At 42.7% G+C, this 24,314-nt stretch overlaps 1 protein-coding gene across 5 annotated transcripts in view; it reads right to left on the reverse strand.

The window, feature by feature from the left end:
• The window catches only part of LOC118447992 (uncharacterized), a 63,358-nt gene extending 46,054 nt beyond the window's left edge, over nt 1–17,304 (reverse strand). For 4 of the 5 annotated variants that reach the window (XM_035880686.2, XM_085658930.1, XM_035880655.2 and 1 more), the window contains exon 1: nt 17,022–17,304. The gene's annotated coding sequence lies outside the window, so the exon portion shown is untranslated. Of the gene's footprint in view, nt 1–14,691; nt 14,737–17,021 lie in introns of all 5 variants that reach the window. The other variant, XM_085658929.1, reaches the window with a different exon arrangement.
• Between the last annotated feature and the right edge of the window lie 7,010 nt (nt 17,305–24,314).

Below are 24,314 nucleotides of genomic sequence, written 5' to 3' on the forward strand. Positions count from 1 at the left end.
GTCTTTATACCTAGGGGGGGGGGGGTAAGAGAGAGGGAGAGAGAGAGACAAGACCGTCAACGAAAAGACCAGAGACGATCGATCGGGAGATCTTTGGCACAAACCGACGTCCCTTCTTGCTTATCGATCGAATTGCCGAGCGTAAAATGCCGAGTGGAAAATGCTAGAGGAAAAGAAATTGTTATGCCTATTCGAGACTCGAGGAAGATACGATCGTTTCTTCGGGGAGGACCGACATTAACATTGCAAAACTTATTCTTATATATTCGACAACGTTCAGGTTTTCCAAGAAATTCGAGACTTTAGAAAAACGTGATGTATCGAGAAAAGAGATCCTCTTTTTTACGTTCGCGATACGTTACGCGTTGCAAAACGATCGATCGTACAAGGCACGTGACGTAGTTTGAACTTTTATGAAAGAAAAACACGTCTACGGGGCCATGAGCGAGCTCTCTTTCCGGATTCGATGAATTACCTTTTACCTTCTACGGAAAATAAATCCTATAAGGATCGAATCGATTAGCTCGTAAGACGTCGATCATCGTTCTTTACTTATCTCAAAAATTGAAATAAAAAAGCGAATTTAATTTGGGATATTACAGATTTATTAATACAATAGTAATATTAGCCTCAATGGTCTGCGATGCTGGTGAAAATCGACACCGATGGAATCACCTTTTAAGCTCCATCATGCGGGCTTGATTTTGAAAAAATTCGTGCCGTCAGGAACGAATCAATAAATTCCTTGTTGAACGTTCTCCGATGACGGGGGCCAGTCTTACGTTTACATTTGCGTTTGCATTTCCACTTGATTATTCTCTAGGACGAGTCCTTCCTTTCAGCCTCGAGAAAGGCACGATTAATTTTGCGTGTACCTACCGTTCTCGTCGTTTATTCGGTTATTAAGTCTCTTAAGGCTTGCCTTAAGTCAGATGTACGAGATATTGTAAAAGCGAAGACATAAAAATAAGGCAAATTTTGGTAGATATCAAAAACGAATCATCTTCTTCTTTGTGTTTCTGCAAAATATTTAACGAGGAGAGTAAACGAAAAGGCTAAGGGAGTGGAATACCAAGGAGGAGGATTTAGTCCAACGCCGAGACAAAGGTACGACTAAGTGTCGTCAAAGAAAACAATTGGCCGAGTAGTTTTCCGGCGGCCTCGAGAACGAGGAAGAAGCTACAGCTCATGAAAGAAAAAGAAAATTTCCCAATGCAAAAAAACTCGAAAAAAGGGGGATCTTCTAGGAATAAAGAAAGGTGAAGGGAGGGGGGGGGGAGCGAAGAGAATTGATTCTCTTTCTCTCTCTCTCATCAAAAGAAAATGCTCGTAAAGAAAGGACGACTCCTCGTTGATAAAAGTGATCCGCAGCCATAGCATGGCCAATAAAGATTTGCAATGGTAATGGAACTGAGGCGGCCTCTACCGACCGCTCGTCGCTGCGATACCTTATCTATCTTGGAGCATTGAATAGCTTCGAAAAATATGATATTACATCGGTCGCATCTTCGATACCGAATATATACCGAAATATATACCGAATATATACCGAATATATACCGAATATATACCGATCCTTCCGCCAAGCTTTATTAATGAATCGTATTTACGAATCGTCATCTTGCCTGACGTATAGCGCCGGAAGAAAAATTGCTCGCACCGAATACCTATCTAGGTACGTTACTAAGTTAAAAAACGTATCTAGTCATTTATCATCGGTAATGCTCCACGTCGAGATAGACAATTTTTTCGTCTTCTTCTTTATTTTGGTCGAGCACCGTTTAAAATTAATTGCATTATTATGAGAGATTTGAAATGTTTCGAGTATTATCGCTCCGGCTTCCCGAAATATCGACGCTTCGTTCGCTTTTATACCGTCGAGAGAACGATAAAAGTTGAAACGCTTCGCATGCGCGCGAAAACGAATCAAAGCTTTTATATAGGAGAGGCGTGCGTTTCAAAGATGCATTTGCGTAAATGGAAGATGGTTTTATGGACTGCAACGACGTTTATCGGTTTACGATGTACGACCAAAATCGCGAGTATAACGATGCGCGCTCGAGATAGAAGCTTCTTTTATTTCTTATGGTAGACGGTTACCGGTTCGATGGTGAAATCAACTCGGCCGACACACACGCACACACACACACACACACACACACACATACATATGAATATCGCGAGAAATCCAGGATAAATCGCGGCCAAGGCCTCTCGTTCGTGCAGAATCATTTTCCGCTTAACTACGACGACTATTAAATACGATAAACGTTCGATTGCGAGCCCGTTATCGAATGTGACGGGGAGGAGAAAAAAAGAAGGACGAGCTAGCGGCTCATTTTCATCGAGAAGAGGAAAAGCAAAAGGAAAAAAAGGTATCGACAACGTTCATCGGCGAATATTAAAGTCGAAAGAGGAAGACTAAAGTGCGTGAACGGGTCGACGAGTACGGCTTCGAGGATATAAATTATTTCAAGGGGAAAGGTTAAAGGGTCAAAGGAGAATGAGATTCCATCGACGAAACGATTCGAAACGCAATCGAAAAGGATGAAACTCTTACCGGCTCGAAAGGAATGAAATAAAATTGGGGAGAGAAAAGGAAGAGAATTACTTTCGAGAGAAAAGACATTACGGCATCTCGCGAGTCCTGGAAAAAAAGTTCTCGGTCATTCGGTACCGTACTACGGACGCTCGTCATCGTTCGTAACTCGTGGTAAAAGAAAGCGGGACAAGGAAGGTAAACGTAAAGATGGAAACGGAAAATGCGAGAGATGATATACGACGAACCAATTCCAACGTGAAGAATATCCGTCTGTGCGGACTTCTCCAATCGTATCGTCCGCGTACGACAATAACCGCAAGAAAGGTAGGGGCTATTGAGAAAGAAAACAGAAAAAAAGGGAAGAAAGAAAGAAAATAGAAGAATCTTATCGTCTCGGTCATTGCTCGGCTCGTGTACGACGTAATTGTAACGGGAAACACGTTCCCGTCGCGTTCGAACTATCGCTAGAAGAATACACATCGACACGTTTGTTCGAGTATCGTTACAACGAGTCCTTCTTTCACCGTCACGTTACACGTTTTTATTCTACAATATATATGTAGAAAGAATTGAGAACGAGAGAGAGAGAGAGAGAGAGAGAGAAGTAAATTATTGAAATTTTCTGTAAAAGTAGGTAGAAATGTGTCAAAGAAAAGAATAGAAAAGGTTTACTCGACGCCGTCGCTTTTGATTAAAAAATATCCAAGTGCTCGTCGCATATAGGCATCCGCTCGGCTACCAAACGCTCTATTGTACAGTTTAAAATAGGCGAAGCAGAGAAATGTGTATTTAAGAGAAAGCGAAACTGGTTGGCGAATATCTCGAAGGTAAAATGTTCTGACCAGGAGACCAGCGTAGTTGGTCGGTAGCGTTGCGTGAGACACGAAACAACGCCGTAAGGCTTCGGACAACACGTTTGGAACAAAGCGCAATGCTACGGGCGATGCAGTGGTAGAGGCAAAGCATAGCGCAGTCGTCGTCCTGCTAGAAACAGTTGCGAGCCATAGAGAAAGAGAGCTAGCTCGCTAACATCCAGCCATCCAGCCAGCCATATAGCCAGCCATCCAGCCAGCCATATAGCCAGCCAGCCAGCCAGCCAGCCAGCCAGCCAGCCAGCCAGCCAGTCAGCCAGCCCCCACGGGCCAGGAGAGAGAGAGAGAGAGAGAGAGAGAGAGAGAGAGAGAAGCGTAGCGCGCCTCGGCATTACGGACCGACCTAGAATCGTCTTTTTAAATGGCACAAGCCGTTTTCAGGAAAGCACATTCGTGCGAGCGAACGCGAGTAGGTTATACGCGAGATGGCAAAGCGAAAAGTAGAAATACACTTTTCTTTTAACGACAGCCGGCTAATGTTCCCTCTCCGAGCAATCGAAACACGATGTAAGGATGCAACTAGGGCAATTATAACGAAAATGCAATTTCCCGACGATGCACGACGAGCTACTACTGATGGCTTTCGTACCTACTTGGATCCAAAGGTCGTCGGTTCCATTATTCGTCACGGGAAGGACAGACCCGTTTTCGTTTTCGTAAGATTTAAAATCCACGATCGAAACGAAATCAGGAGCCAGTCAGGATCCCAGGATCAAATTATTACCCTTTCTAATTTCGGATAACGAAAATCCTCGCGCGCTCGATTTAGAATATTAGATCCGTCCTCGAGAAATCGGATGATGATCTCCGTCGCGATCAATTAGAGTCGACTTGTATCACGATGAATACTCTCGAGAGGATAGTCTCTGTATTAGGTCGAAACTCCGAGTAGAGAGATTAACCCTTAGCAGGTGCCGGAATTGGATCTACGAGGAACGTTGCAACATCCCCTTAGTCCATTTGCACCCGACTCGACTCGCGAAGCACTTTGTTGTGTTCTTGACATTTGGGGAAACTCTAGCACGCGCGCCAACTATATGCGAATATACTTCATTTGAGCACGTTTATAACGGATTAATCATCCGGAAGAGATTACTTTTCCGACCTCTTTTTCGTATCGCGATCGACGTACGAAAGGGAAGGAGCCTTTCGAAAGGACGATGATACGCTAAAATGGATTCTAATCGTTCTCGCTCATCGCGACCGTCGACAGTTTCGAATCGTTATTCTCTACCATTAGGCTTCTGAATAATTCACGCACTCGGCGCCTTATAGTCAATAACTACGACGAGTACTACGACGAGAGTCGAAGAGGGAATTCTGCCCGAGGATCTCGCGTCGGCGATGGAACGAAATGATTATGCGAGACAAAGAGAAAGGGAGGAGATACCGTTTCGTTTCGTTTCGTTATAAAGCTACGTTAAGGAATTGCTTCGCCGTGAAAGAAAACGAATAAGAGAGGAAAGTAGTGTACAAGATTTTTCTTAATTTTTCAAACAAATCGCTACTCCTCCATCCTCGTCGTTTCTTACGACGTACGTCGTTCAAGCCGTCGTTCCCTTTTGATCTACTTCGTACGAATCTTCGAGGAAAAAAGAGAGAGACTCCTTTGTCGAAAAAATAATACTCTTCGGATTTTCTTCATTTCTTCCTTCGGAATATCCATAGAATCACCTTCCGATCGAGCGACGGTAATATAATCGTATCCCGATAAATCTCCTTTCTTCGAAATAATCGAATCTTTTCGACCGGCAGATCAATTCAATTATCGTTACGTAAGAATCCATATAAAATGGAAATAATCAGCGGGAGGCCAGCTTTGGTCTTTCGAAAAAGAGCACGTACAAAACGAAGCTACTACGGAGGCGAGAAAGGCAAGAAAGAGGCAAGCGCAACGTAAGTCTATTTATATATAACCGATACTTTAGCGATGTGTCTACCACCGTTGATACACGTAGCTAGAAAATGGTCTAGTACTTTTATCATAAGTTAGAAATGTTAGTACGTAACGTAGCGACGTGTCATGTCGCATAACGGCACGTTACGGTACCGTACGACGCGACGTACTACTCACAGACGAACTCTAACAAAGTTATCAAGAGAAAATTCGTTTCATTTACGACAGGTATCACGGAGTAGACATCGTTGAGACGCGAACGTAAAAAGCTTCCTTCGTTTCTTCTTTATCGTTTCATATTTACATCTCATATGTTCTATTTTGAATGTATTTCTTTTCTTTTTTTCTTTTTTCTTTGCGCAAAAAAAAACTGAATTTTTTGGCAAATATCTGTCAAACGTCGCTGCTTGATCATGATAATTAACGAAATGAAACACGTGTTCCAAAAGCAAAATCCAACGGGTTTCCGGTGCCTCTCTCTCTCTCTCTCTCTCTCTCTCTCTCTCTCTCTCTCTCTCTCTTTCTCTCAAGAAAAGTCCTTCACGACGAGTCCCGTGAAATTACGTAATTTACGAGAGAGCCTCTAATTTGTGAAGCCTTCAAAGAATACTTGAAACTTTTCTAGTTAATGCGACGGAAAACTTGTCGTTCGAGTGGAATATATCTACCTATCCAGGTACCGTCTTGCGAAAAGACCTGGCAAACCGGGTTTTCATCGTAGAAAAATTCGGATAGCTCCGAACAAACGTCCGAATTAAATAGAAATTAACGAAATACTTAATAGAAATAAACGAAATAAAACGGCGCGTCGTCTATTAATTGCGCCAGGAAGGAAATGGATGTAATAATAAAGGAAAAAGGAAGAAAGCTTGAAACTGAGCCCTCGACGTACGAAGAAACCGCAGGAACGACTCCTAGGTTCAACGTCCCTGAGATTATTTTCCGAGCGTGTGTCATAGTTTACGTTGTCGAGTGTAACGGCAACTCGGGTGCCGCTGCATAAGCGGCGGCCGACTAGAAAGGCATTTTCTGCCAAAAGGTCACCGAAGGCGTTCTTCACAGTCCGTACACGTTTTTGCAAGAGTAAGGCTTAATTACCTCGAGCTTACCACGAGCATACAGTGGTTTCTGTTGCGAACCGTCCCTGAGGTTTATCGCGGAAGACCGCCTGGCAAAAGAGAGCTTTCAGAGCGGTTGAGATTAAATGGCCGCCACCACCTGGATCGCGAAGGAAGGAAAATGAGAAAGGAAAATTACTGTAAATCTTCTCACAAAATTCTCCTTTCGTCTCTTTATATCGTAGAGTAGAAAAATATATAATAAGTGAAATATTGTAAAGTAAATGGGCGGGCGGATGGAGGGGGGGGGCTAAGAATTAGAAACGGACCGAAGGTAAGAGGAATAAATTTGCGCGCTTAATTCTATGAAGCGAGTACGGAGAGAGGACGAGAGAGAGAGAGAGAGAGAGAGAGAGAGAGAGAGAGAGAGAGAGATTGTCCTCTTTTTATAAAGTTCCAAGGGAACTTTTCAAACTCAAAAAGCCTACGTTAACTATGTATAAACGTTTGTTCCATATGGTAAACGCGTGGTCGCATATCTTTCAGTTGGTCCTATATATTCTCTATTCTCGTTCATTAGCGGCGAACCAAAGAGTATTATCCGACATGACGAGGAACATTGAGAAATCGTATAGGCGTTTACGTATACGCGCGACACGATAAGACGGGATTGAAGTAAAAGAAACACAGGACACAGGGGATACTGTCGATTCCTTCTCACAAGAGATAGCTAGAGGAAGTTTCAAGTTATTCGCTGCTATCATCGATGACACGGTCTTTGTGTCGCAGCTCGATGGAAATTCGTGTTGAACCCCGACGGAAACGGGGACGCTCCGGTCGATCGTTACTAAACTACGCGTATAGATACGCGCTCGCAACTATATACAAAGCAATTCTACTCATCTCCTTCTAGTACGCATTGTACGGTACCACTTCGAATCTACGAATACATCTACGCGTAAAAGAGAGAAGAAAAATAATGTTTATGTAATTTCAAGTAAGTCATTTGAAAGTAACGAAATGTCAGATTCGAAAAGATAATTGGATTTTTCAAAGAGTTTATATATCGACAACGGTAAGTATACGTGAAGGTGCATTAGAAATTCGACCGCCCGAAGTAATATAAAAATATTCCGGCGAGAAAGGTGATAGGATCTTGGCGAAAGAGAGGAGAAACGATTTCAAGAATAGATTTCGAGTCGGCCAAACCGGGTCTCCTACGCGAATAACCATAAGATTCGAAAGCAACTAGAAACTATTGATCGTAATATTCGCGTTCGAATGAATTGAGTTAATCGCGTGCCCTGCCGCTTTGATACAAAGAAATTTCGTTCCGAGAGAAATTTCTTCTTCGCTTCCTGCAACGCTCGGCAGAGATTATAATAATATGACGGTTATAATATATTGCGTTCGTTTAAAAAAAAAGGCAACGGCCAAAGAAGCCGATCGATCGGCTAACGAGTACGTGATTCAACGATCTATACATGCCACTATCAATCGGTCATCGGTTATTCGTTAATTACAATAACGATATAAAATTCCGATTAATTGCAAAATCCGCGTTGGACGAATTAATTCGTATATTTGCATATTTATAATCGATACAACGAGTTCCAGTAATTTCTCGCCTCGTCAAATTTCCGATCGGATGTTCGCCGATCGATCGCCGCGCAATCTTCCAAAATTATATGATTTTTAAACGAATCGCTCGTGTTAAAATTACGCCTCCTAATTACTTCCTAACCTATTAACGCTTTAAACTTTATTAAAGCTTCTTATTGACAGCAAAACGAAAGAAGAATTTTGAGCTTTGAAAAATCTTGACGTTCGTCTCCTCTGACGACCATAGGAAAACACGTTCGTCGCTAATGTCGGGCACAGAGACAAAATGAAATTTCACTTGGACGATGAATGTCTGCCGCAAAACTGCGAGCGTACGATCCATAGGAGCCAATTTGCATGGAGGATTTAATTGAAAAATGTGACAGCCGCCCGAGATTAAGCCACGCTAGGGGGTGAAGGACAACGCCGGCGGTCGCTATCGCAATTAGTGCGAACGAACGATTTATGTGACTCTGACCCAATGGGAAAAGAATGTGCGCGAGTGTGTGTGTGGGTGCGTGCGTGCATCGGTACGGAACGCGCTACCTAATGTCCGCGCGCCTTCGAAATCCACCCCATTGTCTCTCATTTATAACCTTCGACGTACGATTTTTTTTTTCTTTTTTTTCCGTACGGACCACCGAGAGCAGCGTAATTCTTTGAAAAATCGACGAAAAAATATTTTACGATAAATCATCATACGCGCGATGGTAAAGCCAAAAGTTTTATAAAAAAATGTTCAATGGTCGTTTGTAATTCGATAGAGGCGCAAAAGTAACTTTACGTTCGGTGTTTTAACGCGGGAATATTAATCGAACGAGATCGGAGAGAATCGTGCAAGAATATTTATAAATTTCGAACAATTTCCCTCCGAAAGTATTAGGCTATATTAGGGATCAAGTACATTTCGACGTCTCTCTCTCTCTCTCTCTCTCTCTCTCTCTCTCATCTCGGAAGGAAATAAACGGTGAAGTATTTTACAAAGAATCCAAAGAATCTGGCATCGCAGTCGAAAACGTTCTCGGAAGAATTTAATATCAGTAAATATTTAACGCTTCTCTCTCATCTTTCATGTAAACGACTAGATAGGCACGTAATGCCGGTTCACGATTGATCGGCCTGTACCTTGACCTCCGCTCCGATTATGTGGAACAACTCGGTGAGTAATTGATTTTCCGTTAATATACATATACCTTACACACACTTGTAGACGCACGAGCCGTCAAAGTTAATTTTAAAGCAAGACTGTAACACGACGCGTCTCGATGCGTTGTCTTAGGAAAAAGCTTCCGTCGGTTATATTCACGATCGAAGAGAGAGAGAGAGAGAGAGAGAGAGAGAGAGAGAGAGAGAGAGAGAGAGAGAGAGAGAGAGAGAGAGATATCGTCTCAAAGATCCATCGTCTGTATTAACCTATTATTTCATCTCCCCTAAGTATGGATATTGTAAATTGTAATAGAATTGATAATGTCAATTTGACGAGATAAAATCCGAAAAGACGAAGAAAAGAAATGAGAGCAACCAAAGAGAGAGATAGGCGAGGAAAGACAGAAAGTGTCTCTAAAGTCGACTTTATAAATTCCTAGGGTGTTTTAATCCTTTCCGTAAGCCGTCCGATAGCGCCAGTGCTTTCACTAAATTAAAGGATTTTCGACTAGTCATTCCCGTTCGCTCTTATTCCATGACTAACAACACCGATTGGTACGACTAAAAAAAATACTACATTATTCCCTAAACACATAATGCCCAATATGACAAATTTAGTCAGCTTAGAAGAATTTTTTTAATGTGTTCCCGACGGACATTAAAACTCGACGCGAACACATACACACTCGACGCAAACTTAATCCTCGATCGTTCAGAAAGTGTCTTCCATGCTGACAAAGGAAGGACAACGGGCTTAAGCCAGATAAAACTTCGAATGAGCACGACCTAATTTCAGAATCGCGAGGCCGACTTGGTACGATCAACCTTTTCTTCGCAAAGGCAAAAGAAATTACGAGAAATTTTGTCTCAATGACGACTCTATCGCTCGCCGAGCGGTGCCAATGTTCGTCCTGGAGCTATTCAACGGGAACAAAATAATCGAATATAATTCTTATTAATCGTGACTACGACAAGTCGAAAGTCACGACCGAATCGAGCGCACTGTCGGAAAACAGGGAATAACGGTCCTTTGCCGGAGAGAGAGAGAGAGAGAGAGAGAAGCTAAGGAAATAGAGGAGAGTCGAACTCGCTTCCGAGAGCGGAGTTCGTTATGAGAGCGAGCAATTTTGATAAGAAACGATTCCGAAAGATTTTCCTAACCGGCTATCTACTCCGTCTCGAGCGAGATATTTTTCCGTTCCTTTTTCTCTTTGCCTTTCTCTTCCCTTTGTGTCGCTTTTAAGGTATCCAATGGACTTGTATGAGACGGTAAAAAGAGCAAAAGATGATTCCCTTTGAAGGCGAAGAAAAGCGAAAGATAGAAAGAAGTATGGAAGGAGCTGGCACGCGCGCACGCTCTCGAGGCTGTAGAAGGGGGGAGAAAGAAACGGCACTTCACTTCGTCTTCTCCGAGGGTAGCACTTCTCGCTAAAAGGGAGTAAATACACGCCCCCGTGCTTGCTCGAGCAAGAGCTCGCAGCACGATCCACTCACTTGGTGGAATTGCGCACGACTTTGTGTGTGCGCGTGCACGACAGCACGCGACGACTATTTCGCTCGGTCGGAGAAAAGAGAAACCTGAGATCCTCGAGGAGAGTGTAGACGACTAAAAAAAAAAAATCCTAGCACTACGTACTCTCTGTGGAGAATCTTTTTCCGGAGAAAAATCAGACGAAGAAAAGAAAGGAAAGAAGACGGGTCGACGACGACGGAGATGTAACGAGACGAGCTTTTTCTATTAATTACTCTTCGCTCTTGTTATTTCGCGACGATCGGATCAGTGCTGCGGTGTCCTTTTATTCTCTCTCTCTCTCTCTCTCTCTCTCTCTCTCTTTCTCTCTCGTTTGCTCGCTCGAGCAGCACCCGCTGCCGCCACCTGCCTTTTCGTAGCCTTCCTCTTACGGTGCTTTAATTAGCGCTCTTTAATTACGGTCACAACGAATACACGCTAGCATCCGACCCTTCCCACTTTGCTTTTTCTCTTTTCGCTCTTCCCTCGCTCGCTCGCTCGCTCGCTTCTAGACCATAAGATTGTTACCCGCAACCCTACCGCAGTCGTTTCAAGTTCGTGAAATTCGCCCGAGCCCGATCCTTCCTTCCGATGAGTACCTTTCGAGAAGTAAAGAAACTTTTGCGAACAAGCAACGAGACAAACGGACCGATCGATGATATTCCGTCCATCGTACATCGATTAGAAAGGTTCTCACTGAAAAATATAAAGCCTCGATCGTAAATCATTCGTAAACGATGTCTTTTGAATTTTTCAAACGTACGAAAACGTAACACGTTATCGCACCTTCTGTAATGGAACGAATTATAGAACATAGGAAATAGGGTAAAACTGTATTCTCGAACGTTTCACGGCATAATAGGAAAGCTCGTAAGACTCGTGATGAGGGAGATAGAAAAATATAGAGGGGCGAAAGAAAAAGGGGAGGGGAGGGAAAGAGAGAGAGAGACGATAAAGAAAGAAGGGACAAAATAAAAAAGACGCTCCCAAGAGAAAAGGCTTTAAACATCGTCTACCTCATTTACGAGAAACGCGCGAGTTACACGTCGATGTATACGCGAGACGTACGTGAGACGTACGTAGGGGAGGAGATCGAGGCATCTATCCAGGCACAAAAAGAGATTCCACGTACAGGTATGCGCGACATATTCGCTTGTAGGTGCATTTAAAGGTACTCATCGCGTAGATTTAGAAGCGTGTCTCTCATCCGTATCAAGTTCGTCGCTCGAGTGGAGTCACTTAGCGCTGCCATTCAATTTCGTTTCGTCGTTAACTAACGCGAAAAGCTATTTTACGTGTTTCTCAATCTCCAAAAGGATTAGTATTTACGTGACGCCAACGTATGTAGATCAAAAGACACCTTCTTCGATCATTGTCCGACATAAAAATAACGTTCGTTCGTTCTCGTCAATGGCCGTTTAAACGAAATAACCTAAACGTAGAGAATAATTATGCTCGGTCGATGAGGAAGAGCTTTCGTTAAAAGGAGATAAAAATGTATGTATGTATGAAGTTGAAGATAATAATATGCGTATAAAGTTCATATCTAAGAGCCCGATGTTTATTACGATTTCTACGAAGTATCTCTCGTACGATTTCTTCGCACGTACGCCGGCCGCTTATCCTTAACGTATTCGCATCCGAATTACATTAGGATTCGGCGGTTACCGAGAATGACAAAGAGAGCAACGACCGGCAACGAGAAGAAGCTTTTTATTACGTTCCATTCAATGTTCCGCCGTGATCCGATTAAAGTCTTGCGTAAGGAAGCAAAATTGCGCGCGATTTTAACGTTTGATCGAAGTCGCCGTAAACGTAGCGTAAAAAACGATTTAATGTTGTGGAACGAACGATCGATGGTTCGTTTAAAGGTCTTTGTTAAAAAGTTTTCCCTTTTCCTCGTTCGAGCAAAGTTCAGAGCTTAAAGATGGACGCAAGACGGTTAAATTTTTCTTTCGTCGTTACACAAACTTATATTAATATTTGTAGGAATAAAAAAAAGAATGAAAAAGCGTCGAGAACGAGCCAAATTGACAAACCGTGGACGCCTCCTCGTCGAAAAGACGCGGCGGCGGCGGCGGCGGCGGCGGCGGCGGCGGCGGCTGTGAACCGCGTCGACTTCAAATAGACCGGAAAGGCTCTCCACCGTTTCACGAGCAATTTCATTTCCAGTGGAAAATTTATGCAAATCGCTCGCATCAGAGAAGCAGCCCAGACAACTCTGCGCGACGAATTTACGCTATTATCCGATTTCTCTTTTACACCGCACGAGAAAACCGACTGGACGCGTACGAAGCCAAAAATGACTCGATCGAGAGAGCATTCCAATCGATTGCGATTAAAATGGTTGCCTCGCTATAGACAAAGCTGCTATTATTATATAACTGCAACAACGAAATAAGCTATTATTTTATTTACTCCGATTCGTCGAAACCGATATAATTTTCATTCGAGTTACTTTCGTCCTCCGCTAATCTCTATTTTCTCGAAAAAATCGATATAAGACGTTGTTTCTTTCGGCGAGAAAAGCGGCCGCTTCGTCAATTATTCCAATTATTTCGAATTATTTCTCCTCGAGCGTGTTTGCATATTATCGACGTTTTAATGAATCTTCGTTATCTTCGTTAGTCTCGAGCAGAGCCGCTTAACGCGGTGTTCTGACAAAGGCTACTCGATCAAAAAGACCATAGCTTACGTTATGTCTCTAATAGCAACACGTTTTCGACATTGCTCGAAACAATAATTGCACGAAAAAGGCTTTTATATAAATGGATGGATATAAATGTATATAAATGGATGGATAGATAGTGAGAGAGAGAGAGAGAGAGGGGGGGGGGGGAAAGTGGATCGCATTTGCATAACGCAATGACCAACGACGACGGTCCTCTCGTAGAAATTTGATTTCGCATAGAACGATATAACGATCTTAACTAACATAAGTGGGACTTTTTTGGGATCTTCACCTACCTCGCTTTCGCCGATAAATGCATTTCCGCATAGCCCTGTTTCGATCGTTTTTTCTAGCAAATTGTAATCGTCGAGCGAAGCGTAACGTTTAAAAGAGGGAAAAAAAAATTGTAATAGGTTCGGCACGTTATAAAAAGCGTTATATCGAAGGATATTCTCGAGTGTGCATTAACGTTACTAACTCTATAGATATTTTGTTAAAATAAAACTAACGATCACGTTAGTTTTCCGAGGTGAAAAACACGTAGGCAAAAGAAATACGCACGCGTTCGTAATTCGAAGCGAGTGTCAACGCGCTTTTAACCGTCCATGTAAAAGAATCGGAGTGTTTTCGATAAAAACATTCGGATGAGAGAAAAGTTTCTCGAATTCGACCGAACTGCGTGTTTATCGTGATACGATTGATAGTCAAGGATGTATCCCGGTCGAGTTAGTTTTAAATATTTATGCAGAAACTCGTTGCTTTTGCATTATGCACGAGTATTGCGAGTAGCGGCTACATACGTATGTATATATGTATAGACGTTATGATGCGCAAACCTGATGCACGCACAAAAGAGAGGAGATGGCCGAGCGTAATATACGACACGGTAATATTCGAAGAGTTGGAGAACGCGTCAACGACACGTGTGAACTTCCCTCTCAAGTTAATTATCCGTCAAGATACCTATCTCTTCTTCTTTGCTCTCTCGCTCACGTAAACGATGTTACAAAGTATCGGTTGGTAACCGATAATGAGGAAAAATATACGACGAACTCGATGTTTACTTAGCGTCGTCTCTACGCGCGTCCCGATGAAAACATAAACATTGCGTTAGCTCGATAAGCGAGAACGAGAAGTAAGGCATTGTGCCTTTGTGTGCCTTGAGAAAGACCGACTGAGAGGAACTAGAGAGAAAGAAACTAGAAAAGCAATCGTATCTGCCTTATATTCAGAGAGGAGCGTTGAAAAATATATGCGCGTGATGAGAAACTCTCGTTGCTCGAAAACAAAACAAAACAAAACAAAAAAAAAAAAAGAAGAAAGTGAAAAAAAACAAGAGAGAAGAAAAAATAGCAAAGAAAAAGAAAAGAAAAAAGGAAGCCAAGCGGAATACCTTCCCTCGTAGTTTTTCTCCCGTATTACGTGATGCCATTCTTTCCTATGAAAATGAAAAGAAACATTTTTGAAATAGAAACCGCATAGAAATTTTTTTTTTTTTTTTTTTTTTTTTTTTTTTTTATCGAGAAAATAAGAACGAAAGGATAAGAAAGAAGAAAGGTTCGTTTCACAATTATGCGCCTGAAATATGATTAATCAAAAAGTCGAAAGAATAGAAGGGACGTTCTATCGGTACGACCCTTTGAATCTTCAATGAATATTAAGTGGAAAGAATCTTTGCTCCGGTTTGAGTCCAATTTTGAAAGAGCTTATAGAGTTATTACCGACGAATATTAGCTCCTACCTCTGTCATATCTCATCTAATTAGTAAGTAAGAAACGAGCCGGTTCGAAAAATCAATTATGCTCGTGCGTTCATATACGTCGAGCTTATTTTCGCTCAAGATTTCAATCTCATTGTTAGGACTGTAATGAACAAGCCGAGACGTTCGTTCGTTCGTTCGTTCGTTCGTTCGTCCGTTCGTTCGTTCGTTCGTTCGTTCGTTCGTTCGTTCGTTCGTTCGTTCGTTCGTTCGTTCGTTCGTTCGTTCGTTCGTTCGTTCGTTCGTTCGTTCGTACGTACGTACGTTCGGCGAGTTATCGATTATCTCTCTGTCAAAAGAATATAAGCTCGAAGGTATGAGCGACGACTGACGGCACTAGAATGGATATTACGATTCGAATAAACCGTTCCCACCTATCCTCGCAACCTTCAAAACCAAGTTCTCCGAAAAAGTTTCTCTGCGCGATGAGAAGATCCTTTTAAGAAGAGACCAGCTCGTTTTCCTCCGATTTCCTTAGCGTGCATCCTCTGCATCTTTAATACCTTTCTCGTCAAGAGATTTACTTGAAAACTTGGCCTTTTGAAATGATTCTTTTCTTTCATTTTTTCTCTCTCTCCTTTATCTTCTTTTTATCTTTAAACGTACAATACGTCAAAGTACGATGTTCGTTTTATCGACGAAAGAGAAGAAGAATACACGTCTTGTTCGTTTCTAACCAGGCATGACAGGTTCGATGAATATCTACAAATATTTCTAGGAAATTCCAGATGACAAGACCTTTGAGGCTTCTCGTACATGAGAAAGCACACCAGTCGATGATTCTTTGTCTTGAAGAAAACTCGGCTAAAGGACAAAGATCTTTGAGGCTGAGGACAAATCACGAAGATCGTCGTCGGGTATTCCGTGAACCTTGATAGTCTACCGAACGACATCCATTACTCACAGAGCTTTGCCGATTGAGGAGCGTCCGTCTTCTCCGATGCGACGTGCTTCCGAACGTCTTCTTTGGGATAACTTTTCTGAATCGTTCTGAACCTCTTGGCAAAAGAAAAGCATTATTCCCCTTTCTCTTCCTTCTTCTTCTCCTCTTCGAGGATACATATTTTGCATGCGATATATATTCTTTTCGTTCAATCGTCGTAGATGGCGTAAATGGCACGCGTAAACAACGACAAAAGGAAGTGCGTCTTATCAACGTTTACTTTTTATTAAAAATCAATTGCAATTTCACCAAATTCAAACTTCCCAGGCAGATGTCGATCGAAGAAGAAGGACTAGAAAATTCTCTTCCAAGTCGAGCGGACGAGATTCGTTCGTTCGAACATTTTGCAACGAGCATGCCACTACTCTATACCAGCCCGTTTTTTAAACTATTCTTGTGGCCGAACGATCGACGTATCGTGAATTACATCTCGTGACTATATCGAGAATATCGATCGGTTCTTCTCTCCCGTACGCGTCCAGAGAGTACAAGAGAGAAAGGGAAAACAAGAGCTCGTCTTCTTAAACCTACGCTTTCTCTCTAAACTTACGAGACAACCTTATCAAAGCCATCCTCTCTCTTTCCCCCCTCCCCCTTAGACTTGGATATACGCAGGTACAAACAGGCGCGTTTGTTCACACACCTTTTCTCGCTTTAGTACAAACAACACGCAATTATTATTTATCTTTTTTTTAACCAATAAAATCGCAAAGTCGAAGAAGCGGAGGAAAACAATTGGCTCTCCGCTCGTTCAGTCAACGACGTACTCGCTATCGCCGGATATAAAGAGAGAGAGAGAGAGAGAGAGAGAGAGAGAGTAGACGATATTTAACGTTTCTATACGTAGATGTATTTAACGGTAGGTGAAATGTGGTACAACGATCAAAGGGAAGGAATAATGAGACTGGTCGGACGTGTATTTATCTTCGGTACTGCTTCATCGTACGTGAATACATACTTCATTTACTTGCGTTATCAAATTCCGACAATGTCTGTTTTTTCAATACGTTTACCTACGTACCTCGATTATCCTTTAGTGGATAAATGTCTCTCGACCTCGATACTTTGACGACGACGACGACGACGACGACGACGACGACGACGATAACCGACGACCGACGATGGAGTATTGAAACGAAGACACAACGAAGACGATCGAGACTTGGAAAGACTATCTTTTCTTTTTTCTCCGTACGCCTGTGTTATCTCAGCCAACGAGAACGACGGTCGTAAACGAAGATTTACAGATACAGAAAAACAACGAGTCTCACCGTCCGAGGACTCGCGGCCGACTGAGGTCCGCCTCGAACGTCACCGTGGGTGTAGCTGTACTCACCCCTGTTCCCTCTCTCCGTTCTACTCGCTCGCTCGCTCTTTCTCTCTCTCTCTCTCTCTCTCTCCTTCTCTGGAACACTTGCGCGCGTCCTCTCACCCCGTATCTTGCTCCCTCTCTCTCTCTCTCTCTCTCTCTCTCTCTCTCTCTCTCTCTTACGTACGCGACCGCACGCTCTTCCATCTCTGTCGCTCGTCTCCTTCCTCTCCCCACCAGTGGTTCTCGGCATTGGAACATCGACGCCATCTGATTCGCGGAACGAGTACGCGTGTACTAACGAGTGCGAGAGAAACGGCAAACGAGGTATCGCTTCGGTACGACGAAGACGCGCTATCTCGAGGCGCTTCAGAGTTACGAGAGAGGATGAACAAGAAGGGAGAGAAAAGAGGGAATGAGTTCGCGCGAGAAAGAAAAGAGGCAATTTATTGGATTCTGGAAAGTAGCGATCACGTACGTGTCTGAAGAAAACTTTGGTTGGATTTCGACGAGATACTTGGATCGCCAGCGACTATCGGTATATATCGACTGAACGCAGTAAGAGAAAAAGAGTCAGGTTGGGTGTCACTCGAAACTCGTACGGATCGACCGTACGACGCTCGATGAGAATCATCTTGACGTGAAGAATCATCCATCATAGATATATTTTACTTGTAATCGTTAAAAAAGGTTCTACGAGTTAGAGTATTTCATTAAATCCAATTTCATTGATGTCGCATAATCCTGCCATCAGGAAATTACTGGCGATATCGTCGTGTCGGGGAGTAGTCGAGAATACTCGTTTGCCTTTCTGCAAATCGATCTCTCGATATACGATAGACTGAATTCTATTCCTACGGAGGAGACAATAAAGAAGACACCATCGCGCGTCGCCTTGTAAACGATTGTTCGTATTAAACTCTGAAAAGTATTGGTCCTCGCAGAAAACTCAATTACTCCTTTGAGAAATAACTCGACGGTGCAGATAAGTTTTGGTCCATCCAATTCTCACGTCTCTCTCTCTCTCTCCATTCACCGTCATGCGTTGAGAATACCGTCTACCTCTTCTAAATCCGTGAAAAAGAAAAATTTATCCCGTTCAAGGACGAATTTGTGTGTATACATATATATATATATATATATATATATATAGATTTTGACGGTGCAGATCGATAAGCACGGACCAGACGAAAATAGATTCTGGATAGAATAAACGTTCGATCGTTGGAAAATCGGCGCTTTGTATCCAAGTTAATAACGACCGACGAGGTATCCGCCTAGAAGATATTTCATCCCTCCTTGGAATAACTCGACTCACCGATGACACGGATATTCCCTGTCGGCCGAATCCTCGACTTCATCCACTGAGAGTTTCTACTTGCGAGAAAGCTCTCTGCCGGCATTCTCCGACGAAATTCGTCGCGTCTCTTATCCCGTGAATGTTTCAATGAAATAATAAAAAAGTAATAACGAACGTAATAACGAATCATTTTTGACAGTACGAATTTACCTTACGAGAGGAAGGCAAACGATGTGTTAACGCGATGTATAAGAATATAGAATACGAAACTTTGTTACGGCACCGTGCCGTAATAAAATATATCGAAAATTCTATGAATCGTCCGATAGATTTTCACGATGGGCGAAACCAGGTATCGCTAGGGGTAAAACGTATGATCGCGTAAAAATTTGGAAATTCGATAATAACGATAATAATATTCAATGATAAATGTTTATACGCGCTGTGCAACGAGGTGTCCGCGGTTATAACAAATTTCTCTTCGATTAGCAATGCATATATTTTTATGCTTAATGGTCTACGACTAGTCGAAATAACGAGCTTACCAAAGGAGAATAAATTTATGCGTAGAGCGGTTAAAATGCTTTCGTTCGAGGAGAGAAAATAGAGAGAGAAAAAAAAATGCAATTGAGAATGACTCGCACGAGTCTCGAAAGTTTAATGAAAAATATTGAACAAACGAAATAAGAGCTCGTTCATCACACGCCAAGTAACGTCTATTAATGGAAAATATCAAATGTTATGGCGATCGAAAAAAAAAGACTTTTTTTAAAATATATTAATAATTTGAACTTCTCGTATAAATTGAAATAATCGATCGTAATCAATGTACTAGATGAAAACATACAAACCTGTTGATGCGTTTTCTTTTTGTCCTTTCTATATCGATAATTCGGAAAAATCTAAAGGTGATTTCACTTAGTTTCGCTCATAATAATTCGGTCTTTTTTGGTACAGATAATCCCGTAGGGAAATTTATCGCGAATATGCATGGGCCACTGAATGAATATGAATATGAGTAAATCATTATGCCGCGCGATGTCGAGTCTGAGGAAAGTTTTCACGTCGAGGAAAGGGAAAGGTACGCAGGACTCGTAAAGCCACCACGACGTCTCAGGACTTTCTTCAGGAAGCAGCAACGGCGACGAGGAGAAACTCGTTGGGTGCTGGAGGAAGGAACTTCGGCCCGCATTTATAGTAGGAACTAGTACCTACCCAGAGACAGATAGTAGGAAACGTTCTCTATATCGAACGCCATAACTTCCGAGCTAAGTCGCCTGCCGAGCACGTTGCTCGTGATTTACCCTCGTGGCCATGGAAGGACGTTTCGTCTCTCTATTTCTCGCTGACGCGGTGAAAGAGACGCGAATTTCCGGATAAACTTTAGGGTGCGGATCCGAAAACAAGATCGGCGCCTCACAGTCGCGCGGAGCTGGCGCCGAAAGTCTGCCAGGCGACTTAGCGATCCGCAAAAATTTTATTCGTCGCTGCTCGAATTCCCTGGAAATTTCTTCTATTCTCGTGGATGATGCGATGAAGAATGAAATATATTCTTGAGGGAGAGAGAGAGAGAGAGAGAGAGTGAGTGTGTAATAAAGCTCGATCGTTAAACCGATAATTAACAAAGGCAAAAATTCGTCAGCTCGACTCGTTTGTACCTTCTATTACAGACACCTACTACTACATCGTACACGTGTAAATACGTTCATACGTGCAGAAGATCTCACGCGAAAGCGCGTGCATCGATGCGAAACGTCGATCGAACCGAGACTCGGCAGCATTTCGCCATTTATCCGATATGACTCGCAATCAGCATTAAAACGACTCTCGAGAGTTGAGAGAGAGAGAGAGAGAGAGAGAACAAAAAACAATTTATAAGGCAAACGCTTAAGGTCTCGTTAACAACTTGGAAAGTTCGACGTACGAATATTGCGAGAGAAAACAAACAGAGAGAAAGGAGGTTGAGCGAAAGGAGGGTAAAGGATTGACGGGCATGTTATAGTATTTAACAGGGTGACTAGCTTGGTTCAAAAATAGATCGCGGCAATATCTCGCGAGGACGGTGTCACTGTCCTCGTCATTTATTCAATGTACTCCGCTTCGCGGTCCACTCCGCGTGACATCGCACCGACCGTTAAAGGTCTTGAACGACAGCGACCACGCTGAATTTCTAACGTGGAAAGCGCGCCCTTAAAAGCATGAAAGGCGAGAGAGAGAGAGAGAGAGAGAGAAAAGACGGAGTTGCCGTTTGCGTTTTGACGAGATGACGGAGAATCCGAAAGTGAACGCGAGTAAGCGAAAAGCAATGTTCCCTCGATCTCGGTAGGTAATATTTTAATCGATTAGAATTATTTGAAAAATCCTTTTACGCTCCAAGGATTTGTCTCGACGCTCGTTCGCACGACGACATTAATTCGTTTGCAATTAAAACGGATTCGCAAGCGTATGAGAGAAGAAAGGTTATCCGGACGAGCGCTCGCCCGTCAACGTTACGAACGAAAACAAAAGTTACCGAATCGATGGAACAATGGCGCGTAATGAAACGGTTTTTCCAAAGCTACGATGAGCCGGCTACTCGTAACCGAAGGACAGTTCTCAACCTGTTTGCTGCGTAGCTCCCTTTACCTCGAAAAGGACTCTCATCAGCCGTTATTATTCGTTTAAACCGTTGTGACTCCTCGTTAAGGATTGAAATCTCGTTATTTCATTCGGATTTGCAGTGACCTCGCCTTTGCCGGTGATTAGCCCGCTTTTATACGTCGATAGCTAGGCGAGCGAGCTCAATAACGTGCGAATACCGAATCGGACGGAGATTACTTCCTAACGCGGTTGATTTATTTTCGTGTAAAGTCTTGGCAAAGTTTAGTATCTCCTAGCAAATCGTGCTTCCATCGTAAAGAAAGACACGAAAGGTCGGCGATAAATCGGGCGGTAAGAAATATCACTTTTATCCGGGCGGATGCCAGTCCGAATTCACCTAAATTCAAGCCGAGATGCTCGCGAATCGTGGAATGCTGATTTTCGAAGGAAAGAAACTGATCCTTAGCGCGAAGCGATCGTCTAAGAGAAGAAACGTTAAACTATCGCCCAACGGAGCAATTTATTCTACAGCGGAGGAGGAGGAGGAGGAAAGCGTTACAAGTCCGTCGAGCGAAATTTTACTCCCGCGAGAAATTCAAGATTGGAAAAAGAAAGGAGCAGGCGATATGAGAGAAGAAGCTTTTCCGCAATTCCGAGGGCGCGGCGGGTTAACGCGAAGCAAAAAAAAAGAGGAAAATAACGAATGGACGATCGAGGAGGGGAGAAAGAGATTTCTCTTGATGAAACGGTATAGTATACTTCTCGTAGCGTATCAACGCAACTAAAAACGCGCTCACATACAACTATATAAATACCGCTTGGATTTGTAGGCGAGAAGAGAAGATGAATCCCCGCTATGGTAGTTGCAGCACGTCCGGAAATGGAGGGAATCGGACGGCGCGACGTCGTAATTTCCGGTACGCCCTCAAAGGGAAAACGGAAAGGTGCTAGCGGAAAGAAACAAGAAGAAATCTTAGATAATTCCGGCGGTACTCGCTCTCTGACATTAGCCGAGCTAACAATTTTCTCCAATTCTTTCCTTTTCATTCTTATTTCTCTTCTTTGAGTAAAAACGAAAAGGAATTCGTGCTTTCCAAGCGATCTCGTTCCTCTCGGAACAAACACCCCGATCGAGATAATCGCTGTCAAAAAGTAGATGAAATTTCTTCTTCGAGTTTTAAGAGAGAGAGAGAGAGAGAGAGACAGAGAGCACGAACGAGATATCGTGCCACGCGGAAGATTAGAAAAGTTTCTCGATATCGAAAGAGTTTCGCTTTGCCGAGAAATTAAATATCCGGACTTTTTCTTCGAGTTTCGCCAATGAACCTTTCAATATGATCTTTTCTAAATATAAATAAATCGCATAAACCGTATCGTTCGTACGGGCCGTGACGTAACGTTGCTCTTACGGAAATACGTAAATAGGAAGGGAAAAAAAAGATAAAGAAGAAATTAGTAGAAAAGAATCGAGGGCAAAAACTCTCGTATTTCTCAGCCTGTCCCTATTTTTCATCGTCCTGCATAAGTGTCCGACTACGAAGCGCCATTCCCTTCTTTCATTTACGAGAGAAAAACAGGAACAGCACGATGAAAGCTTTGAAAGCTTTCTCAAGCGCGCGCGCGCGCGTTACAAGCGTACTCGTGGTTCGTTCGTACTTTCGGCGCATTAATATGCCACCGAGCATATTAAGCGTGTCTCTTAGGTTTATCTCTTTCTCGCCGTGTATAAAGCAATGAATTTATATAAGAGAATAGGGACATCCCGACAACCACGATAGTGAAAAACCCGTTGATCAAGATGTACTTTGCCTATGTCGTACCTTCTCTCGAATCAAATCGAAGAAAAGAGAAGAGAAAATTCGTGTACCATTCGTGAAGCGTTCCAAGCGTCCTTGTTTCGAGAGATTAGAAAGAACGAAAGTGCGAGGACGTACGCGACGTTAGATAGAAATTCGAACGTGAAAATTCAATTTGGAGTAAGGAACGGAAGGAAAGAGGAACGGTTCTTATGGCCGTTTGAAAAGCGCCCCGAGACCGTGAATCGAAATGCGATTTCAACGATCGCATCTTTAAACGTTTCAAAATAGAAAGGATAAGGAGAACGAACGAGTTCTCTCGATTAGAGAAGAATTATTTAAATTTCACTCGCGCACGATATAATATCTAGACGAAATAAAATATCGTACGACAATTTATTGATTCGGGACAAAATAAAAAAGCTTTCGTTGGAAAGGTCGAAAAGCAATTAAAAGCGTTCGCTTTCCGTCCTTCTCCGTCCAACTTTTTAGCCGTGCCGGCGGAGCTTAAAAAGCCTCGAGTTCCGTAAAGTTTAGCGATCGTTAAAGGAAGAATTTAATTAAGGTAACGAAATAAAATAATAAGCGAGAGGCGAGAGAGATGTTCCTTTGGTCATAAGGGCCAACGATACTTTCCTATTGCTTTCCTTCTTTATCTCCTCGAAAGTCACAAGTATTCCCGTTTTTGCGAAAAGCGTACGAGATCTCCTCTTTTATTCTCGATCGTTGGAGCGATTCGTCTCGTGCGATCGATCCCGATTAAAACGTAATTAATTCGAGATCGAAACGAGACTCGCGTTCTTTACCAAGGCCGCGTCCTCGCTCTACCTACAGTATTTCAAATCTCAATTTGTTATCCCTCGCGGAACTTACTAAAGGTCGCAGCGTGTAAGGACAAATATTTTCGAAATTGCGCCGCCCACACCTTTGTCAACTTGCGACTTCGATCTTGTTCTCTTCTCTATGCTATATGTACTATATGAATGTAGTATATTTACTTTCGTGTACGTACGAGTATAAATGTTCGACGCAATATCTAAGAATCTTTTAAAGTTTTTTCTTTTATCTCCAACATTTCTATCGTAATACAATGACAAAATCATATACGTGGGATCGCTATAAAGCGAGAACGAGTAACGAAGAGGATGTGAAAGAAGGAAAAAAGTGTAGTCTTAGGACGCGTTAGCGAAAGCTATCTCATTGTCACTTCGTTCGATCGAACTTTCTCTTTCTCTCTATTTATCCATTTCGTTGCTTTCTTCGAGAAAGAGGAGACAAATGACGATATCGTATTTTACGCTTTCCTCCTTCGAGAGACTCTCCTTCGTC

This window comes from Vespa mandarinia, chromosome 8 (assembly GCF_050613455.1).
Source record: "Vespa mandarinia isolate Hongniang chromosome 8, ASM5061345v1, whole genome shotgun sequence".
NCBI classification, from domain to species: Eukaryota; Metazoa; Arthropoda; class Insecta; order Hymenoptera; family Vespidae; genus Vespa; species Vespa mandarinia.